The following is a 22,881-nucleotide window of genomic DNA, read 5'->3' as shown; positions in this document are numbered from 1 at the left end:
TTTGAAAGAACAATGTATGATGAAAGAAGGGAGAATCTTTGATACAGATTTCTACTATAACGCCTATAGATACTAGAACAGTTGGTCACAAAAACAAAAAATAAATAAATAAATATAGCAGCAGTCAAATTACTGATGATTAATTGAGCAGTTCAACTTGAAAGAACAGCCTATGTTTGAAAGAAGGAAAATTTTAATAAGTGAAAGGTTATCAATTTAGCCAAAAAGACGGTGTTGGATCTTCAGGCAGAAGTATGTAAGGCCGAAGTACGTTAGTTCATTAGGCCGAAAGTGTCATTACGCTGGACGGGCATCAGTCCGGTTGAGTTGAAAGCCATAAAAAACTCAGTTTGATCATATATAAAACCTCATATTCAAAAGAATAGCCGACTTCTCAAAGAAGGTAAATCTGTCCTGGGACAGTTAGTGGTTTAATAAATTACTACCGTCAATAAGGTGTACAATATTACTACTAAAAACGACTGCGTGTTTTAAAAAGAAGCGAAATTTTCAGATGGAATGTTGGCAGAGTGATCAATTAATCATCAGTACTTCGGTATGTGAGAAAAGGGAAAGGATAAAAGAATATTGTTAAATCATGGAAATATATCCCAGTATCCATAGAATGCCCTAGATTCGAGGACTGTAAAAAAACTCAAGGGACCTAAATGAACTGGTTGTCTAGGACTTCGAAAACATATTTTAACTTTGTTGATGGAGAAAATGAGAAAGACGGCCTACTGATCCATTCTACCCTATGAACTTCAGCTGAGCAACCCATTCGGCTTAACGTACTTCAGTCTGACGTACTTTGGCTAAGTGTACTTCGTCCTAAAGACCGGATCCCCCTAGTTGCGCATTGGGTCAATGCTAAATGGCATATGCAATAATCTTTTCGGGGAAACGGTACATTCGGGGAAACATTTTTCGGGGAAATGGTACATTCGGGGAAAAAACTTTCGGGGAAACTTCATTCGGGGAACTGGTTTTCGGGGAAATGTCGTACAATCAGAATAGCATCAAAGCTTTCATAAGGATTATCTCAGAAAATCTTCCGTGGGTATTTTTTATTCTTCAATCACTTAACCTAGTTTACAGCTCTTTTGTCCTCTAGGGCACTTCGCGATCGATTCCAATTGGGAGCTGTACTTACACTTTGTACAGCGCCGAAATGTATTCTATTCTTATTCTACTATTTCGAACTGGTTGCCGTTGCGCTGCTTTCGCTTTCTACCCCTATCATGGTAGAATGGTGTGGTGAGTACTCGGATATGTGGCTGTAGGTTGTTTCTTTTTCCAGTCCGATTGGGGGTCCATTATGAATTGCCGTTTGCCGATGTCCAAGTATGGGGCTGTCCATAAACCACGTGGTCATTTTTTTGGGACTTTTCAAACCCCCCCCCCCCCCCCGCGTGGTCATTAGTCCATACAAAAAATTTTATTTGTCCATACAAAATGGTCATTGGCTGAACCCCCCCCCCCCCTCTAATGACCACGTGGTTTATGGACAGCCCCTATCCGGGTCCATTTGAGCCATGGGGCTCAGAAGAGGGTCAGTGTCAGCTGCTCTCAGGGGGGCAAAGAGCAACTGACGAAAGTGCCGGAGCTGGGATCGAACCCATGACCATCTGCTTATGAGGCAAATGTGTGACCAATAGGACAGATCGGTGAAGTACTAGATTTGCAGTAATGAGCTGAATTTTTGTATGGTGAGAAGGTCAGTTCTCTGTTTCTGCAATGAAATGGTACAAAAACGTGGGTATTATGATTTCTTGTCTAATTTGATGCTGTTTGAGCAAAACTTTGGTTGACTGTGTTGTTGTTTTCTCCATTTCTTGCAACATAAACAACATAGTTATCCAAAGTTTTGCTCAAACAGCATCAAATTAGACAAGAAATCATAATACCCACGTTTTTTGCACCATTTCATTGCAGAAACGGAGAATGGACCTTCTCACCATACTAAAATTCAGCTCATTACTGCAAATCTAGTACTACACCGAACGTGCCTCATTGCGTTACGGTCCCAGCCTTCCGTTTTTTTTTCTAGGAGCTCTTCTACAGATACTTTTTGTTGTCAAGTTATATGTTTTTAAATATTTCTCCTGGACTTCCTTCAAGGTCAAAGATTTTTCAAGAATTAAGAACTTTTTCAAAAGTCTCTCTAAGTAATCATTAAAAGATTAATCTCAACCCGGGTAGACGGGAATATCTAAATCATATCTCAAATCGAACATTTTTGCTGTCATAGCTCGATGCGATTTTTGTGTGTTATTCAAAAATCTAATGAATATCGCACGAATAGCTTAATGTGATATGATATCAGTTTTTAGTTTTTGTCGAAATAACTGAAAATTTTTACATAAGAACAAGTTTAGCTCTTCTGCACGAAATGGAACACATACACCCATAGAGATAGCTCAATGTAAGTGAAATGCCATGTGTCCCTTTCTGAGCTATGGAAACGAAGAGCCTCATGCTTTTATTACCATGTTATTTACAACAGCGAGCCACAGTTGCGTGATAAGCATCATCGACTGTGAATCCTAAGGTCATAGGATCGATGCTGGATGTTGGCATTTTTTTTTTCAAGAAAAAAGGCGACATATCTTGTCTGCTATTGTTTTAATCTTGTTATATCTTAACGAACTATTATTGAGTAGTTTACCATATTAGATTTTGCAATTATTTCTGATCTTTTACCTATTATATCAATCAAACCAATATCAGTTTTTGCTCTTCAGTAATTCAATCAATAATAACTGAATATGCTATTAATCAGATTTTTTCACCTTCTCGGGAAGATTTCATTACCGTTTTCTACAAGAACCCTCTAAATAGTAAATGTAAGAATGCTCACAGGTAAAATGCCGTTGAAAGTATTTTATAAGACTCCTAAATAGATTTGTTGAAGTATTTCTCCGTACAGTTTGACCCATAAAAAATGCGAAATTACATTTTTTGCGGTATTTGATGATTTTAATGAAATAATCCTAATGAATCAAACTTTTTTGGATTAGGATACAATATGGAGGTCATTGTCATAAAGGATCTCTAAATTTTTTGTCAAAATATTCATTGGTTACGTATATGGGATACCTTATAATTGTTAACAATTTCTAAATAAAATCAAGTTTTCCTCTAATTTTCAGAGCAAAATGAACTAAGATTAAAACTTTTTTTTTTTTTGCTGAGAGCAAACTTAGGGAAGATCAGATAACCAACTCCAATGGGAACTTTGGTGGTGGGCTGACAGGGAAAGAGAGCTTTTCTTCTGGACACTTGACATTTTTTTCTCCGGGAGGAGCGACTCACAACAGCGTCTGTTCTCCATGTTAGAGGCGGCTGATCAATGTCCGGGTGCCAGTGAAGGACTCTTAGCACAATTGTGCACTCTGGTCCTTCGGCTATTCAGAGGATTGGTATCAGGCCCTGCGTGCCAGGCGTAAAACCAACAAGCAGCGAAAGGGAAACTACATTAACACATGTCAATTGATTAGTAGCATTTTATTAATTTCTCTATTGGAAACCGGAAATTTGAACTAGGTTCTTCGCTTGGTTCAATAGTAGTAGTTAAACGGTTCGAACAAATACGCCATTATTGTTGTGATTCTGTTGGTTAAGTGTGCAAAAATCCGCACGGGGGTGCAATCCTTGGCTCAAACTCAGATGCATTTGCCCAATATAAATCCGCTGGATCAAGGCCCTGGTATTTTTCGTCCTTTTCCTGAAAAGTAATCAAGCAATGTTACAAAAAACACTATCAGCAACAATGTCGTAAAACAGCAACTTACGCATCTTCAAATCCTAGCCTGGAACCTTGTCTGAAACCTGATTTTTGCGTTTACTGTGGTTGAACGAGCTGACGTGATAAAACTAAATAACAAAGTACGCTTGACAACCGTCGTTGGCAACGTTGCTTTGATTGGGGAATACTTATTTAAAATACTACAAATACTAGTCGTGTACTATTAGTAGAGTTTAGTAAAAGTTGAGAGTTGCAGGCCCCTTGTTTAAACACATGAAAACCATGAAGAAATATGAACTCTTTAATACGATCATGTTTGAAGAATATTTTAAAAATAATTTCAAATGTTTAGGAAACAAAAACTAAAAAAGGTGCTTACATAATTTAAACCGTATTTAAGATAAATTAATAAAAAAACTTAACACTGTTTGAACATTTTTCAAAACAATTTTTTGTCGATGAAGGCATATAAACCTACCTTTATGATAGGTACAAATACTAAGTACTTAAAAACTATTTCATGCTTAAAACATAATATTTTCTAAAAATTATCATTTGTCAAATAATTCAATTTTCAGAAAATGTCTCTTAATTTATAAGTTAATATTTTTTTCGCCTTTGTCCGACGAACCAACGAACTCCTGAAGACCTTATTCAGCCATAAAAGTCCTATATTGAAAATAAAATTTGATTGAATGTGATTGAAAGCAATTGAAAGAAAATTATATCCTTAAAAACGGCCTCTGGCGCGTGGACGATTTCGACATCCACATGTTCAACGTTATATTTCCTAAGGTATGTGCATGAAATCAGTCTATGTTCCTTTGCCACTATCAGATAAGTGGCTCACTATACTATCCAATAGATACATACAAGCAGGCTTGTCCGCACTGAGCGCATGAAAATTCTGCTCTTTGGATTTACACCATCAAGCACATCATATATTAGAAATCTTTTCATCTTATCAGATAGAAGGATGTTAAAATATTGTAAATGTCATTTCAAACTGTAAAAAAACCGCACCGCAGAGCCACACGGAGCGCGCAAAGAGATTTTCACCCGGGTGAAAACACTCTAGTGAATTTCACTTTGAACGGCCCGTGCGGCGCTGCGGTGCGGTTTTTTGACAGTTCGAAATGACATTTACAATATTTCAACATCCTTCTATCTGATAAGATGAAAAGATTTCTAATTTATGATGTGCTTGATGGTGTAAATCCAAAGAGCAGAATTTTCATGCGCTCAGTGCGGACAAGCCTGCATACAAGGTTAATCAGTTCGAAGTAGGGGAACGATGACTTTGAAAACTTTCGCATTTTTTATGGGTCATACTGTATCTCCGTCTTTTTAAAAAAAAAATCAATATGGATAAATTTTACAAAATTTCCACTGATTTGTTTCGGAAATTTCATCATATTATTAAAGATACGTGTCCAAAATATTCCATTGCATTTCCAACTGAGGATGAAATTTCTTCACGGTGTGTTTCATAAGATGTTTCATTAGAAACTTTTAAAAACTTCATCAACTAATCCTCCAAAGAGTTCCCAGGAATTTCTTAATGAGTTCCCCCAAGGATTTCTTCAAATATTTCTCCAAAGGTTCACCTAGGTGCTTCTTCAAAGGTTTCTTAAGCACTTCTTCCAGTTATTCTTTTAGAAATTTCTCTCAGAATTCCATCTTGTTTTTAAGGAATGCTTAAAAAAATCCTTTATAATTCCATCAAGGATTCTTGAAGGATTCTCATTAAAAACTTCTAAAACAATTACTCCAAATTTTCTTTTAGAAACTCCTAATAGATTCTGCTAAAAAAATCAAAGGAACTCTTTGAAAATGAATTTTATTGGGAGTTCTTTCATGAATTCCTTCAGGAATTTCAAAGATGCTTTCGGACATTCCTTCAAAAATTCGTCCAAGGATTTCCACAGACATACTTCTCAGCAAGTCTGTGGGAGTTCTTTCTTTCGAAAAAGCATTCTGGAGTTTCCCTGAAAAAAAAAACCCAGATTAATCCACCTAGTGGTGATAGTGCCTTTCTCGTCGAATATGTACTCAAGAGCCATAAGCCGAAGTGTTCCTGAATTCTGAGAATACTCTAGAACGGAACAAATCTCATTTTCTTCTTTTGTCACAGTGCTCGTTGACTTATCAATGGGGGAGTAGAGTTGATAAATAATTAATGTATTTGATGAAAAAATACCCAAACAATGAGCAAATCCGCTTAACTCATCGGATTTGGTAATAAATTTTCTGGAGGACTCTAATTTCACTTTAAAATTTAAAAAAATATTGGTTAAGGGGGATAAGGGGCATAATGGACACCCTAAGCAAATGAGTACATTAACGTTAGGCCTGTATAACAAAGAAAACCTTAACATATTATCAGTTGGCTTACAACTTTAGTATGATTCCTACGTATTTCAATCTTATGCTAATTCTTTGAATACATTGATCAGTTAAGCAATTTGTCCACGGAGATCGATACCACAGATAAAATACTCCATCATAGACGAGTTTACAAAACATCAAAGTTAATTAAATAAACTTTAGGCTAAAATAATCCAATTGATTTTTTCCAAACACTCTTAAACGCCTAACAGTATGCAATGCGCGTACATCCATTCGTAATTGCCAGTGTTCATTTCGCCCCAAATCGACTACAATATTGAAATTTCTATTTTGAGTAAATTCTAATCACAAATAAAATATTTAAACCATCCATTGCTAAATCTACGTATACATGCAGATAAGGTAGCAATTCACTTGTTTTTATGGTGGACACACTCAAACACTCGTAATACCTTATTTGCTGCTGCGTTGAAATTATAAGAATTTCACCATATGGAAAACATATTTCAATTTCATTGATATTTAGGTTATTTTGGAGGCATATGAATGGTACTTTTGAAAAATAGAACGATGACTTGTTCCTTTATACTTATGCTTTAAAAGTTTAGCATAAAAGTCAACGGTTGCGGCAAAAATAGGGGTGTCCATTTCGCCCCAGGTGTCCATTACCCAAGCAACACACATGTTATAATAGAGTTATGACAGCGCAAGTTTTGGTTGTATAGAACTTTATTTTACGTAATTCTAACATTGTGTTGAAATAACGTAAAATAAACTTCTATACAACCAAAACTTGCGCTGTCGTAACTTTTATATAACATGTGTGTTACTTGGGTATGCCCCGATCTCCCTTATTTATTTGTTCCCATCCTCAAAATGATGAATTACGGATAATATTTCCAAGGAAGGCCCCTCTTGACTTAAGAGAAAATCGAAATTTGTATCAGCCTTATTCAGAAAAGCAACAATTATATCAAAGCCATAATCGAATTTGGCAACTTATTGATGGCTCATAATCCGAAGTTATGTATTTTGTTAAACGTATAAACAGAGCTGAAAATATCAAACCTCTCAGTTGACTGCTTCACCACCTTCACTAGCACTGGATGCCGATCATTATCAAGATGTTTCGGCAATTTTTTTCTGCACACTTTAGCCTTTATTTCATTATCATTGGTTATAAGATTTATTTAAAATTTGACAAAAAAAAGTTAGTGAAATTTTTCATAATAAAACTCATTTATATTTCAACCGTGTTACAGATCGCGAGGGCTCAACCAGTTGCATCAAAATTGTGCGTAGTAATTTTAACCGTAAAAGGGGATTGATGCTATAAAATTAAAATTTCCCCATACAACGTTGATTCATCCTACTGTATAATTACGTCTCAGGAATCTAAAATGGTGTGATTTGACAAGATCGATTTATTTTTTATTAAGATTGTGTTCTTTTACGCATATTTATCGCTTGCATTGATGTTGTTCACCTTCGTAATTTCAGCGATGCATTCAATCCTGATTCTGCAACACTACTGGTAATCTTAGGTGTGGTCAGAGACTATTTTCTTGCTGCCCGTTTATCTGGTTATCCAACATTTTTGATGATTTGATGTTTCACTTGTTTAACGGCAGCTATATTATCGCGCAATTAAAAATTAGAAATAGGCAATAAATTTGATCAAAATCGCCTAACATTTTGTATGGGCGAAGCAATAAAAATTCAGGTTTTTGTTGAATTACTGGGAATTCTATGAATATTTTTCAGTAGTTTTTCGTGCAGATGATAAAAAGAAGGAACATCTCTCTGTTAACAAAGACTTGGGAAATTTTCATCAAAGTTTTTATGAGATATGGGCTATTGCTAGTTTTTGCCGTTTCAGTACGCGTTAATATTTTAGTCCTTTTTTAACTGGCCACTTCCGGCGGGACACCTGGAACCGGTTCCGGAACACAACCGGTTCAGATATGTTATTTGTGGATTGATTGGTAATTATCGGTGACAAATATCGGAAACAGTTTGTTAAGCATTACGCGTTTCGACCTTCTCTTATTCGGTCATCGCATTCAGTTGGATTCACCCGTTCAACCTTCGTCAGTTTAAAGCGGTTCAGATATGGTCTGAAACTTTTTTCCCGCTTGCCGTTTATCTGATTATCAATAAAGCCACTATTTGGTGTATCACAAGCATAGGTTTGGTTCAGTTTTTTAATTGGTCACTTCCGACGGGATACCTGGAACCGGTTCCGGAACATAACCGGTTCAAATATGGTATGAAACTATTTTCCTGCTAACCATTCATCTGATTATCGAAAAAGCTGCTCTTTGATGTGTCGGTCGCATGCATGGGTTTGGTTCATTTTTTTAATTGGCCACTTCCGGCGGGAGACCTGGAACCGGTTTCGGAACACAACCGGTTCAGATAAGGTATGAAACTATTTTCCTGCTTACCGTTCATCTGGTTACCGAAAAAGCCGCTCTTTTATGCGTCGCATGCATGGGTTTGGTTCAATTTTTTTATTGGCCACTTCCGGCAGGACACCCGGAACCGGTTCCTTAACACTACCGGTTCAAATATGGTCTGAAACTACTTTCCTGCTTACCATTCAACTGGTTATCGAAAAAGCCGCTCTTTGATGTGCCGCATGCATGTGTAATGTTCACTTTCATATTTGACCACTTTCAGCAGGACACCCGGAACCGGTTCCGGAACACTACCGGTTCAGATATAGTCTGAGACAATCTTCCTACCTCCCTTTCATCAGATAATCGAAAATGCCGTGGTTTGATGGGTCGCATGCATGGGTTTGTTGCATTTTCATATCTAGCTCCTTCCTGGGGTACCGATCCGGAACACCTAAATGGCCATAACTCCGGAACGGCTGGACCGATCCGAACCATTTTCAATAGGAAACAATGGGACCAGATTCCGCGTCGAATGAACCGTCGGTTGATAAAATCGGTTGATGTTTACTATCTAAAAGTTAGGTGACCTTTTTTGTACACACACACACACACACACACACACACACACACACACATACGCACACACATACATACACACACACACACATACACACACACAGACATCATCTCAACTCGTCGAGCTGAGTCGATTGGTATATAACACTTGACCCCTCCGGAGGCTCTATCCAATTTTCGTTTTTGGAGTGAACATATAGCCTTTCGGTACACCTTGGTGTACGAGAAAGGCAAAAACCATTGAATTCATCTGAAGAATTCTACAGAAATTCCCTCAAAGATTGGGGATTTTTTTAAAGATACCTTTGAGATTTATTTTCCTTAAATTCCTATTGCGATTTCATTCTTAATTATTTTAAGAAACTATTTTAAAATTATTCTCAGATTTTTTTTTAGAAATTTCTGCAACTATTACCCTAGGAGTTGCTTCAAAAGTATCTTGAAAAGCTTAAAAAGTTTCCCCAAAAATTCTTCCACGTATTGGGTAAAATATTCCTTCGGGAATTCCTTTAACCTTTCAGGACCCGCGCCTGTATGATGCTAAAACTGCATATACGACGAACGCGGTTTTTTGTACTGTTGTACTATTTACAACGGCGCCCGTTCTGATGGTTTAAATAATCCTGTAGTGATTTGTTGAAGGATTTATTCAGAATTTCTTTAGCACTACTTTAGAAGATTCCGGCATGGAAATCATCAAACATTTCTCCAATTATTCATTCAGCAATTTTGAAATTTGAAAATAATAAATGTCTCATTTCGAGAATGTCCTCATAGGTTGTTTTCATTAATCCCATCAAGGATTCCTGTATGAATTTCTTGAAATTCCTCAGAAAATCCTACGAAAATGTTTATACATTTTTTTTAGAAGTCGATCATGTATTTTATCAAGAATCCCTCCAAGGATTCCTACAGAAACTCCTCTAAGGAATACAGTAGAAATGTCTTTGCATCTGTCAGGTTGGGCAAAATCAAGCCCAAAGGTGGGAAAATTAATAAGTTTCTTAATACAAGACAATATGTACGTGCAACTACTCTGGAGCGAGTTATAGAACCCGTTTTACCCCAGTTCCCCCTAAAATTTGAGAATTTCTACTATTTCACGGTATTTGTTATGATTTTAATGATTTTTTCGCTGGGATACCATCGCCTCAACTCCATTGAGTAACGTTACATACAAAAAGTCATTAAAATGTTGGAATTTTAGGGTAATGTGGGGTAAATTAAGCAATGGTATATTTTCAAGGTAAAATTTCATTTTTTATTTTTATTTATGATTTTTTTACGTGACAATAACTAAATAAATGATCGAATACACATGGATTATTCCTCCCTCCCCCTGGATATTCAATCTTGACGCGATGGGAGGGCTTAACCCATTAGCATTTTAGCGCCAGTTTATTCTCCACTGCTTGGACTTTGAGCTAGATATATCTGGTTTACGAGTTGAGCGCAAGTGAAGGAATCGGCCGTAAGGGGCTGTCCATAAACCACGTGGTCATGAGGGGGGGGGGGGTTTCGGCCAAAGACCATTTCGTATGGACAAATAAAATATTTTGTATGGACTAATGACCATGCGGGGGGAGGGGGGGGGAGGTTGGAAAGTCCCAAAAAAATGACCACGTGGTTTATGGACAGCCCCTAAGTGCTAATGGGAACCAAGGAGTATCCGTAGTGCATTTATCACAAGTTATAATTCAGCTTGCATAGACCTAATCTTTGCATTCTTTAAATTTTCTCAAATTTAACAATAATTGTTGAATTTAACGTAACGCAAGAGTGGGTAGGGGAGGTCTCTGCGTTACACTCATCATTCATCACTTGAATTCGAAAGTACACAGGACAGGGGACGCTAGGATAAGTTGACTTACAGCCTTACAGATTAGGTAACGTTAACAATTAAATTTATTACCTTTAGAAAATTCTGGACCCTAATCAGTCAAAACTGCTGTAGAAATGAGTTTATATTTGTATTTCCTCTTTTTATAGGTTTTGTAGGGATGAATATATAGAAGTTGACTAGTAATCTTAATCATTTAAATTTTTGACACAAAAATCAGCTGACTGAACTTTTTTGTTTTATATTCTAGACGGTATTATAACACTGACCAAAAAAGCAGGAATTTTGTTACATGTTTCTTTAGGACTTAGGACGGTTGACAATCTAAAGGGTTACGGTGGATGTAATAATACTTCGGACTTAGATGATCACAGATATGCAGAAGACGACTAGACGAAATTAAGAACACAATTTGACACATTATAGACTATATTTCGACTCGACGTATAGGGTTTGACTGATTGGGCCCATATAGCCGAGGCGGTAAACGCACGGGTATTCAGCATGACCATGCTGAGGGTGACGGGTTCGATTCCCGGTCGGTCCAGAATCTTTTCGTAAGGGAAATTTCCTTGACTTCCTTGGGCATAGAGTATCTTCGTGCCTGCCACACGATATACACATGCAAAATGGTCATTGGCAGAGGAAGCTCTCAGTTAATAACTGTGGAAGTGCTCATAGAACACTAAGCTGAGAAGCAGGCTTTGTCCCAGTGAGGACGTTACGCCAAGAAGAGAAGAGGAGGAGGTTTGACTGATTTCATTACAACATCGAATGGAAGCTCAAAAAGTGTTACCTAACACTAATATGAGAGTTATTTGGGGATGATGCTGGTGCTGTCAATGACCAACATCGGTTATTGACACTATTGGTAATCAGCTTGAAATAATTTTCAGAATGTATTGTAAAAAACTTAGGTTATTATTTGATTTATTGTTTAGAGATGCTAGTTGCCCATATCGGCTAAAAACGCTAGCTCTGGCAGCTGTCTCCGAATAATTTTCAAAAATATCAAACCTGTAAACATTAGCTATGACAAATTTTTTGCTCTTCTTTGTAATATTTCTCAGGAATAGTGCCTTGAAGGCGTTAACATGTACAGCTTTTTTTCTCTCTGAATGTTGTCCAGTGATCTCGGAGATTTTCGATTATTGGAATATTGTTCAATTATCATATCATCTTTGGAGCTTCCATTGGGTCAAAACAATAGTGCGATGGGAATAGTTAAAACACAGTAATTTTAAAAACTACTACGACCCAATACTAATTACTACACACTTTGCTCAAGTTGACGACATCGTCTAGTCCATCGTGGGTATTGGTACTAGTAGGGGGAAAGTTGGGAAAGGGTCCAGGCTTTGCTATCAGCTGTCATGCAGCTCCACCTGATCACTCTACAAAAAAAAAGAATACACATGGATTATTCCTGAAGAAACCATTTCTGGCGAGTTTGATCTCAAAGTATCGGTAATATTTGAGTTTTCACGCATACAAATATGAGTAGTTCTCATCCTAATACCACCGATTCCAAACATTTCCAAACGATGGGCCATTGCTTATGTACTCCAAAAAGCCTCATAGACGGGAGGTGGCGGCAGCATATAGTTTTAGAGCTTAGTTTACCCAAGCTCCTCTATAAACTTATTTTCTATTGTTCTTAAACAAAAAAAAAACTTTTTCCTTATAATGTATATGCATGATATGAGTTAATATTGATGAAGAGTTAACCAGTAATATTTTGCTTCCTATAAAATTTGGAAATTTAGGGTAAAATAGGGTTAAATGAAAAAAAATCCTAGAGCTTGAATGACCATATAAGTTGGCAAATAACTTGTTTGATAGATAATTTCCAAACAAATGATTTTTGTACTTATGACATCTCTTTTGCGAGGTGTAAAGCCTGTTTCACCCCAATTCCCCTAAAAGTATAATCAAGTTGTGCTGTCATATGCTGTTGCTTGATGAGGAAATTTAGAATCAATTCGTGAAATAATATTATTAGTCCATGTCGCACACTTCCATTATTCACCATTCGGAGTGTTTCATGATGAAGAGCTGTAGCGTGTAACACGCCAGCCTGCGATGTTGTCGGGATTAAAGTAAGGTGGCTTATGCGCCACTCCTTTCGGAGACCACCTACCAGTTTATGGATTGCCCGGCCGTTGAGACCCCCAGGGAATGGGTCTAATTACTCCCGATCAAAGATACAAACGAGTCGGCTGACGTCAGACTTCGGGAGACAATAGGGTTTTTAAATTAAGAAAAATGTAATGATTTTTTGATTTTATACGAAAGAGCACATTTTTCTGAACCACCATGATTTTTTTCAGATTTTTAGAACTTTATTTTGGTACCTAAAATCGCTTTCGAAGAGATTTTTCGAAATCACCTTTTGACAGCTGGCCAACTGCTTGACAGCTCCGCCCAGTACAAAATGCGACGAGGGGTGATTCGACAAATCGCTCCCATACAAATTTCAAACTGATTTTTAAATAGGTTCCCGGGCACCAAAACTCATGAAAATTTGGATTTCGGCTCAGTTTTGCATGCAGATTCTGAATATGGAATTATCTCAACACCGCTAAAGAAGCCAAATTGGAAGGAAAAAAGAAAAAGGGATCTTATTTCTTGAGACGAGGAAACGAGACGGTAATAATATAATAAGTTCGCTAAGTTTTCATCACTGGCTGACTTAACCAACCCTCGAACCATCCAGTAGGAAATTAGGGAGTAGTCTCGGTTGTTTCGGGGAGCCGCCCCAGTAAAATAAAATATGAACAAGAAATTAAATTACGAACGGAAAAACATGCTAAACCTTCATGTCACTTTATTGACGACTCTTCCTTATAGTTTTATCCAAGGCTACGCCTAAAAGTATTCCCACCTCAAAACGTCAGTACGGCATGGACACAAAACATTCATTTGTGCGGGGTACTCTTACGTGCAAGAAGTGCTGTTCATCCGGGACGGTGTGCGTGTGTGTGCGTGCGTGCTCAAGAGGTGGCCACCGGCGCGAAAGCGGGTACTACGGTGGGCCACGTGATTCGAAAATTACGCTATCTACTTTAGTAGCTTCAATAGCGGGGAAAAACGAGCCATGCGCATGGACTTATCTACTATCATGCATGATTTTTGTTACTCACGGTTTGACTTGTACGTACGCTTGGAGGCCTGCTTACGATGATCTACCCACGGCGGTCACTCATCGAGCATGAACTCGCCGCTGGGGATCGCGCGTCGAGGGGTGTCGAGATGGACGCTGCTGCAGAAAACCTCCGGTCTGTGTGTTGGCCGACGGGGGCGGCCGTCGCGGCGCTGCCGATGAACTGCTTCGACGGTTGGCGCAATTTGCTGATGAACTTGGGTGTCTCTAACCTTCGCCTAGGGCGCGATTGACGGACGCTGGCCCTCTTCCGGTTTCCGCACCTCCGGGAAAAACCTCGTAGCTGACGGTGGGGTCAGAAGCGATCTTAGCTTGGGGGTGTGACGTGTCGGTACTGCAGACGGCCACAGACCTAGTTGGGGAGCACGTGGTGTCATACGACGACCAAATTAACACACATAAAATACACGCAATTGCACACACGGTTTACCTGCACAAATCCAATTCAACGCACAATCTCCTTCTTTGCAACAATTTCGCACAAACTTAACAGCACTACTAGCTAAAGGGAAAGACTTAATTAGTTACAATGAAGACAAAGCATGTTCACAAGAAAGACCTTCAAATACACGTCACGGCGCGACACTTAAAAACGATCACTCCTGCCTCTTCCACTAGTCAGAACGAAGTGGTTGATCAAAGTCCTAGATGCCTCAGATAAGTCGCGAAATGCAATTACCACCATCAGGTCTGAAATATTTCCCGAGAGAATACCGCAGATTTTCGTTTCCACGCTCGCGAAATTCAAGGTCAGGGGGAGGAGGGTGGTCTGCATCGAAAGTCTTTCGTCATACGACTCGTCTATATCTCCGACCCAAGAGAGAGTCAACCCATTCGGCAAAGTTCAACATCCTTTGAATGCAACTTAGGGGGGTCAATGCACAGCGCCGAGCGCGCAATTTCGCAAAAAGTGTTAGCACTATGCCTTTTGGACTGCAGGTCACATGTGCGTGTTGGCTATAGTGGGAACTCATTTAACTTGTCCATCTTAAGAGGTGCCACTCGTGAACTCGGAAGAATGTTCATGCGGAAAGTTTGATAATGTCTTTTAGACTGGTTCAATATTTAGTCTATATCTATGGGAATAATTTTATTGAAGATTACGAAAAACATTTAGAGAACAAAAAACTACATATGTATACCCGTTACAAGCGTGAATCGGAGAATATCCAAACTGCTGCTTGCCGATAGACTTTATGGGGGAGTAACAGCCTCAATTCAAACATCAAATAGGTATTTATTTTGTTTTTCTATATGCTAATAATTTGACAGTCTAATTCCACTTAGCCAAGTATGTATATCTTTTACTATTACTCGATACTAGATTTCCTGAGTACATCTGATCATAATTGGAATCACTCTCATCTGGCGTTGCGTTCATTGTAGTAGAATCTTTCCGTTTTTGGCGATAGTACAGTTTGATCGTTTTTATAGAGACATACTGCCATGTTCAGCAAAGTTGTCTCACATTAATGTGGATTACCATAGATAATGGGACAGCAATGCTACATATGGTTGCATAGTCCTTAGATTTTGAGCTAGCAGCTCTGAAGCGGTATGTGAATGATGATAGTTATGGGTCAGACCAGGATAATGCATTTGGGGACGATTTCCTTAACAGATGCTCTCGCGCAAACTTATGTCGTTTATGCAGTCTTTCGCCTTCTTACAAAACAAGGAATACAAACAAATACAAAAGAAAAGTTTAGTAATTAATCAAGTTCAATTTAACAAATGACAAAACTCTTCAGGTTAGATATAATTTCCACAAGATGTTTATATTGACTTGATTTTGTGTATTCGGCTTGGTAGTTTACTGTATGCACTGTGTACAAAAACTTACTCGATTTGTATCAAATTGAATAAGTTATAGAAAATAACCTTGGAAATATACCATTGCCTAATTGACCCCACAATACCCTAAAATTCCAACGTTTTAATGACTCAATGGAGAAAAAAAATCATTCAAATCATAACAAATGCCATGAAATAGTACAAATTCTCAAATTTTAGGGGGAACTGGGGTAAAACGGGTTCAATAACTCGCTTCAGAGCAGTGGCCCGTACATGAATCATCCACCAATAAATTCTTGAGAAAATTTGCTTTCAAATAACCATCGTTGGTTACATAGGGTCCTGTATTAAGAAAGTTAATTTTTTTCCTCCTTTGGGCTTGATTTTGCCCAATGTGCACTGTGTCAGGATTACTGATTCCTTCCAGAATAATTAAAGGTGTACGGCTTCTGAGTAAACTCAATCATTTCCCCAAATATTCCATAAGAAATTCTTGTGAAATTCTTCGGGAAATCCTTTGAGAGTTTCTCCAAGAATTAATAGGGGGTTCGTACTATTATGTCCGTAGACATTTTTTAAGATTTTCTTCAGAATGTTATCCAAATTTTTCTTCCAGAAAGACCTGCCAAGAATTTCTTCACAAATGTCCACAATAATTCAACAACTACTTAACGTATTCCGTTGCGGATTTAACTAAACATTTTTCTAGGAGTTCCTTCAAAAATATCTTAAGACTTTCACCAGAAATTCCTTCAGAAATATCTTCGACAATTTTTCCAATATCCTCTCCCGTAGAAAGTATTTCAAAAATGCCTTTTCTAATTCCTGCGAGGTTTCCTTCTGGCATTTCTACAAGTATGTACTTTTCTGGACGTTTCAAAACAGATAGTATTAAATGTTCCTCTAATAAGCTTTATTCGAAAATCAACTTATAGTTAGATTTTGACATCTTTCGATGCATTTCTCGTAAAGTTGACCATTTTTAAAACATGAAAATTTTGAAAGTTCTAACGATTTTTTGCATTTTCTAATTACTTTGTTGATCCTCATATGTCTGAAGCGGACACGAATGCCACAGGATTATTAAAGTGTCGTTAATAAATATTAATAATAATAATAATATGTCTGCGGATAAGTTATAAGAAAGACAGCAATCAACAATTTATAAAATACGAAGCCGTTTAACAACTCTCGCTTCACAATATAATAAATTCAGTAGCTGTAAGACATTGGGGTCTCCAGTTAGCCTAGCAGTTAAGGCTATGGATCGCCAATCCGGTGACGGCGGGCTCAATTCCCGTTCCAGCCGGGAACATTTTCTCGACTCCCTGGGCATTAGAGCTGTTCACTTTTTTTGACCTACCCGTGTCACATCAAATTATCAATTCACATGCAAAAACAAGTCTTCAGTCCAAAATTGAGCCAAATTGATAAAGGTTTAGAGGTGTATCAAATCGATTTTGTGTGTTTTCGAGCATTTTCACAAAAATGTACTCCAATATCCAGAAAATTGCACCGTAAAGGTACAGAAAACATCGTTAAAATATAGTTGGAACAATACTCTACAACTTTGCCGAAGACACTACGGTGTTTAAATTGCTTATTTCAAAGTTATTCAACAATTTTCGTTAAAAAATCGCGAAAAAATACAATATTTTTACGGTTTTTCATGTAAAAATCATGTAATTTTACATTGTTTTAAATGACTAATTTATTTAGCTATTTCTCCTATATGTTACGAACATTTCATCCTTACATCATTTTATTGTAGGAATTCGTTTTCATTGACTAATTATCAAAAGTATGTCACGTTGATACTAAAAATCGCATAGAGTTGCCAGCAAAATTAAACAAAGTTACCCATGATTAAAACGTCATTACATTTCTTTGTCGCATCTGCATCAGTTTCAATTTGGTGTAGATGGTTGAGCATGAGACTGCCGATTCGAAGATTCAAGGTTCGAGCCCTGGAATAGGATTTTTTGCGTCTCGATCCTGCTATAAGTTAATGAGACTACACTCTGCATCACATTGCAATTTGGCATCATAACCTTGTTTCGAAACCGTAGAGTGCATAGTAAGAATGAAGTTTTCCTTCATCGTGTAGTTGTGTAGCTTGTGGGGGGTCATTCAAATATGACGTCCATCGTTTAGGGGGGGTCTGAGAAAGTGTGACACTCCATGTATAAGGTATACAAAATAGCGTGACAGAGGGGGGAGAGAGGGGTCTAAAATTCCCGAAAAATGATGGACGTCATATTTGAATCGGCCCTGGCTAGATAGATGCAAGTAATCTCCACAGTTGTATGATAAATTTTGCATCCAGAAGCAGTTCCATCATCGTATTGAATTGTTTTAGCTATATTAATCGGTATCAAACAGATGTCCAATAGGTATTTCGTCCAGCTGATCTCGTCGACACGATTTCTTGTCAACAAGTAAACTAAATATCTAGCTAGTCCTGGAATGGGCTTAATTGGCAGGTTCCGATCATCATTATTTGGGAGATTGCGTGTAAGTCATGGGGCATGGCTCATGGCAGATTCATCATCTTAACTGCTATAAAGAAAGAAAAAAAGTTTATTATGAATTTGAGTTTGAACCTGGGACCTTCTGATCCGCAGGCTCGAGCCTTATCATCTGCGCTATTTCTGATACTTAAATCGAAAGACATTAGAATACGATGGCATGACGTCTAAATCATGGGTAACTTTGTTTTAATTCGTGCTGGCAACTCTACGCGATTTTTAGTATCAACGTGACATACTTTTGATAATTAGTCATTGAAAACGAATTCCAACACAAAAACGATGTATGGACGAAATGTTTATTACACAAAGGAGAAATAGCTAATTAATTTAGTCACGTAAAATAATGTAAAATTTGTTACTACCGATGACGCCCACGCGTCTGTGGCATGGACGTCCGTACGCCCTAGCCAGCTCACCTCTTATTAGCCTCTCAGGGTCGGCTCACGTGCTTGGGAGTACTCACCTGTAACAGACCTGTAAAGTTCTCAACCTGAAACAACTTTCTTTCAGCGCTCGCACAGAACCAAATAGCAAAATTCTAATAGGAACACCAACCCAAGAAATTTATTAAAACTGCTTCTTTTCGCTACTTAACCTCACTCTGTATATTAAAAGGCTCTAGACTCACTCACTAGTTGTAGGGTGTTCGCTTCGACACCGATGTCCTCGTCGTATGGTCCTCCACGTGACACAGGATCGCCTCACTGTTGGGCACTGGAACGCTGCTACTCCGGATCGCTTCACCCTTTCAGGGCCACGTGACAAAATGCTACGCCGTGTGATAACGTACGGCTCGGTCGTATGGTAACGGACGACCGTTCAGAACATCTGGGAGCGGAAACACTTCACTAATCGGTCTATTCGAGAGGAATTACACTTAGCTCGCCATGCGACACCTTATCTACGCGGTTCACTAAGCTTTCGGACAGTGTTCTTCTGCTATGTCGACTTCTAACGTAGAACCGGAAGACGACCTCTTCATTCACGAACTGGCCTCAGCGTTGGCGATTAGGAGTACCAGAATTGCCGCAAAGCGGCCACTAAAAGCACTAACTATCACTTTTAATGTTCGGACGAGCTAAGATTAAGGAGACTCTACTCCTAAAAATGTCTATTAAACTTCAACGTGATATAAATCACTACTGGCACTGCCAGAACTAGAACTTCCGGTTTAGATTCGTGGGTAATAATCACTTACTAAACTTCACGCACCGATATTATTCGCTTCCCAGGATCAAAAGAGACCCGATGCAGGGCCTGGGCATGCTTATATATCTCATAGGTAGAAATTTTGGGAGCATCAGCTGATAATCATCCGATTTTACTTATTGCACTTATATCATTCCGGGGATGGTATGATGGTATGGTCGAATTTTTGGTCCCACAAATACTCCCATGTCGTCGAGCAGTTGGATGATGAGTGTGTTTCGAGCAGCAGAGCCTACCTTCGTGAGTAACTGATTTCGAAATGCCCTATCGACAATTTCTATTCTACTACTTCATTATAGGGGAAATGGTGTATTGTGGACTTCAATTATGATTGGTTATTACATTTAATATAATCCAAATTAGGTTCGTGCGTAAAATTTACATTTACTTTCAGTCATAATATTCTTTGGGCAAATCTAACACTGAAATGAAGAAATCTTAGTTTGAAACATTAGTCAAATGTTACAATGTTCCCTCCTTCGGAATAAAAATTAGACAATAAAATTTTTATTGGGTAATTTTTTTCTTGGTAACTGATTATTGATTTCAAAATTACGTTCTTTCACTTTGGGCAGTAGGTCCGGATCGTTCATTTAATTGATTATTGTTGACGAGTATTTAACGAGACTCCTTTTTGACGTAGGACTACGTCTCTCTTTTCTATACCGGGTGTCATTCTAAATTTTCAGAAATCAGCCGCGTTACGTTTAAAGTGGAGATTTTGAGCGGTAATAGCTCAGTCATTTCTTGTTGAATTTTCAAAATTTTGGCACCAATCGATTGCAAATCTTTACACCAATTATGTCCAATAATAATATTTGCTGTTTTTCAATAACAAACTATTGAAAAATTGGGAAAAGTGAACCCATGTTTATTCCAGCCAATCACGATCGAGCACATTTTGGAGCACATTTTGGATGCTCCCGTCGAATATAAAAGCTACTGCTTCTTCGCATCTTCCCTCATTTGCCTTTGTCGTCTCGAGGTGAACGCATCGAACGAGAGCTGCCCACTTTCTTCGTTTGCGTTTTCGCTCATTATTCTTTGACGGCCGTGTTGGCTCGGCGTCGGTGGTTGTCGGCAAGGGTGCTGTTGCACATTCGCCTTCTAACCGTCTAACGCGGCAGACGAAGGAAAGAATACGTTTCATCGATTGCTCGGCGGTGGTGGCAGAGGCAGCAAAATCCACAGAAAGATCAGCGACATACGAATTTGCGAGTTGCGTCGCTGTCCTCGGGGCTCGGTCCTTTCGCCGATTGATTGGCGGTGGCGCATTGATGATAGCATCAGGAACATCCAGGGCAACAAGCGGCGGGCCAATTTTCGACGGCGTTCAGCATTCAGCACGGAGGAATCCAACACGCATTGCGTGGCATGATAAATTCATGTCATTTTTTGTCTAAAATCTTTCAATATTCAATCGGTTCTTTTCAGGACCAAAATTATTCATCAAGAGTTGTGAATCAGATAATTATTTCATTCCATCATGGATCGGTAAAAGTGTGGTGCAACCGAAAAGTGAAAGATTGAATGCTTGGTGGCCCCGCAAGAATGATGATGCCGGCCACTAATGGTTCCATCCGGAATTTATCAACCCTATCCGAACCATTTTTCGTGAAACATCGATGAATTATAACGTTGTTCGAGTTAAAATGATCTTAACCTTACAATATTTTGATTACTTTATTCGTTAAATGGAAATTTTCTCATTTCTCGGTTGATTAACCGTTTCAAGCGTCTGGTGCATGCGGGGCGGGTCATGCAAATAAAATATACTGAAAAGCCAGCCGAATGGGAGGAGCTTCATCTGCTAATCTAGGGCATAAAAGCTGCTCCCTCTGATTTCTTTCGTCATTTTCGTTGGATCAGTCAAGCAGGGTGGATGTCACCTCCACACCTGAGCACTACCCATCGGCGACTCTCGGCTATCGTGCTGATAGCGTCATGAATCTTATCCACGGCAGAAAGCGACCTACCAATTTTCGGTGGCATCCTGCAGGATTAGCACGGAGAAAACCAACACGCATTGCGTGGCAAGGCGGTTTCATGCCATTTTCTTCCTGAAATCGTTACTTTATCAAACGGTCCTTATCAGGATCACCAAAAAATGATTCTTCAAGAGTTGTAAATCAGATAATTTTACTCCATCAATCGAGAAAAGTGTGGTTCACCCGAAAAATGAATGATTGAATTCCGGCCACTAATGGTTCCACCCAGAATTCAGCAACGCATTACCTTATCAGAACTATTTTCCGTAAAACATTGTTTAACTCTAACAATTTTCGAATTAAAATGATCTAAATCATCCAATATTTTGTTTACTTTAACGCTTAATGATTTTTTTTTCCATTTCTGGGTTGATTAATCGTTTGAAGCGTCTGAAGCAGGCGGGGCGGGCCATGCAAATGAAATATTCTGGAAAGCCAGCCGAATGGGAGGAGCTGCATCTGCCAATCTAGGGGTATAAAAGCTGTTCCCTCTGATTTCTTTCTGGATTCCGCCAGACTGAAAAAATGTCGAATGTCGGGTTAAAGTCGGGTCAATTTTTATCGAATGTTGGGCCACTGTTGGACCAACATCGATCAACTATTGGGTCTATGTTAGGTTTGGTGGCTAAAATCAAAATAGGTGAATGATAGGTTGATGTCGGGTTTGACGTCATCAACTATGGTAAAAGCTTTAAACCTACAACACCACAAATTTATGCTTCCTAGCTGGGGCTCAATTGAATGATGTGCCTTGACTGAGGCTGGAGCTGAACATTAGTAAAAGCTCGAGATCAGTCTTACCCAACCAATCACAATCAAGCATAGTTCTGTGAGGCGACACGACGAAACTTATATAAGTGGTGCACACACTCATTTCGATCATTTCATCGGCACACACAGCAGCGGACGGACAGCACCGAGCGGCAGCAAGATCCCAAAAAAGATCCGCTTCAACGGATGAGCAAGCGGGTGGCACCGCCCTCTGTCCAATGAAGCCTCGATTCTTTTCGGATCCATCGGCAGTGGAGGCAGCAGCGGAAGCAACATCCAAAGAAAAATCCGCCTCGGCAAACGAAAATTCGATTGGCGTCACTTTTCGTTTGCCGGGGCCCCGATTCTTTCATGGATTGCCGGCGGCAGCAGCAGCGAGATCCCAAAAAAGATCCGCTTCAACGGATGAGCAAGCGGGTGGCACCGCCCTCTGTCCAATGAAGCCTCGATTCTTTTCGGATCCATCGGCAGTGGAGGCAGCAGCGGAAGCAACATCCAAAGAAAAATCCG

The 22,881-nt window shown here is 38.8% G+C and overlaps 1 long non-coding RNA gene across 1 annotated transcript; it reads left to right on the top strand.

Moving 5' to 3' along the window:
* The first annotated feature begins 11,106 nt into the window (after window positions 1-11,106).
* On the top strand, window positions 11,107-12,325 carry LOC134291396 (uncharacterized). Its single transcript, XR_009999071.1, has 2 exons — window positions 11,107-11,366; window positions 11,663-12,325. It is a non-coding gene; the product is annotated as an uncharacterized LOC134291396 (long non-coding RNA).
* Window positions 12,326-22,881: the final 10,556 nt, after the last annotated feature.

Source organism: Aedes albopictus, chromosome 3 (assembly GCF_035046485.1).
Source record: "Aedes albopictus strain Foshan chromosome 3, AalbF5, whole genome shotgun sequence".
In the NCBI taxonomy this organism is placed as follows: Eukaryota; Metazoa; Arthropoda; class Insecta; order Diptera; family Culicidae; genus Aedes; species Aedes albopictus.
This window is presented reverse-complemented; position numbering and strand designations above follow the sequence as displayed.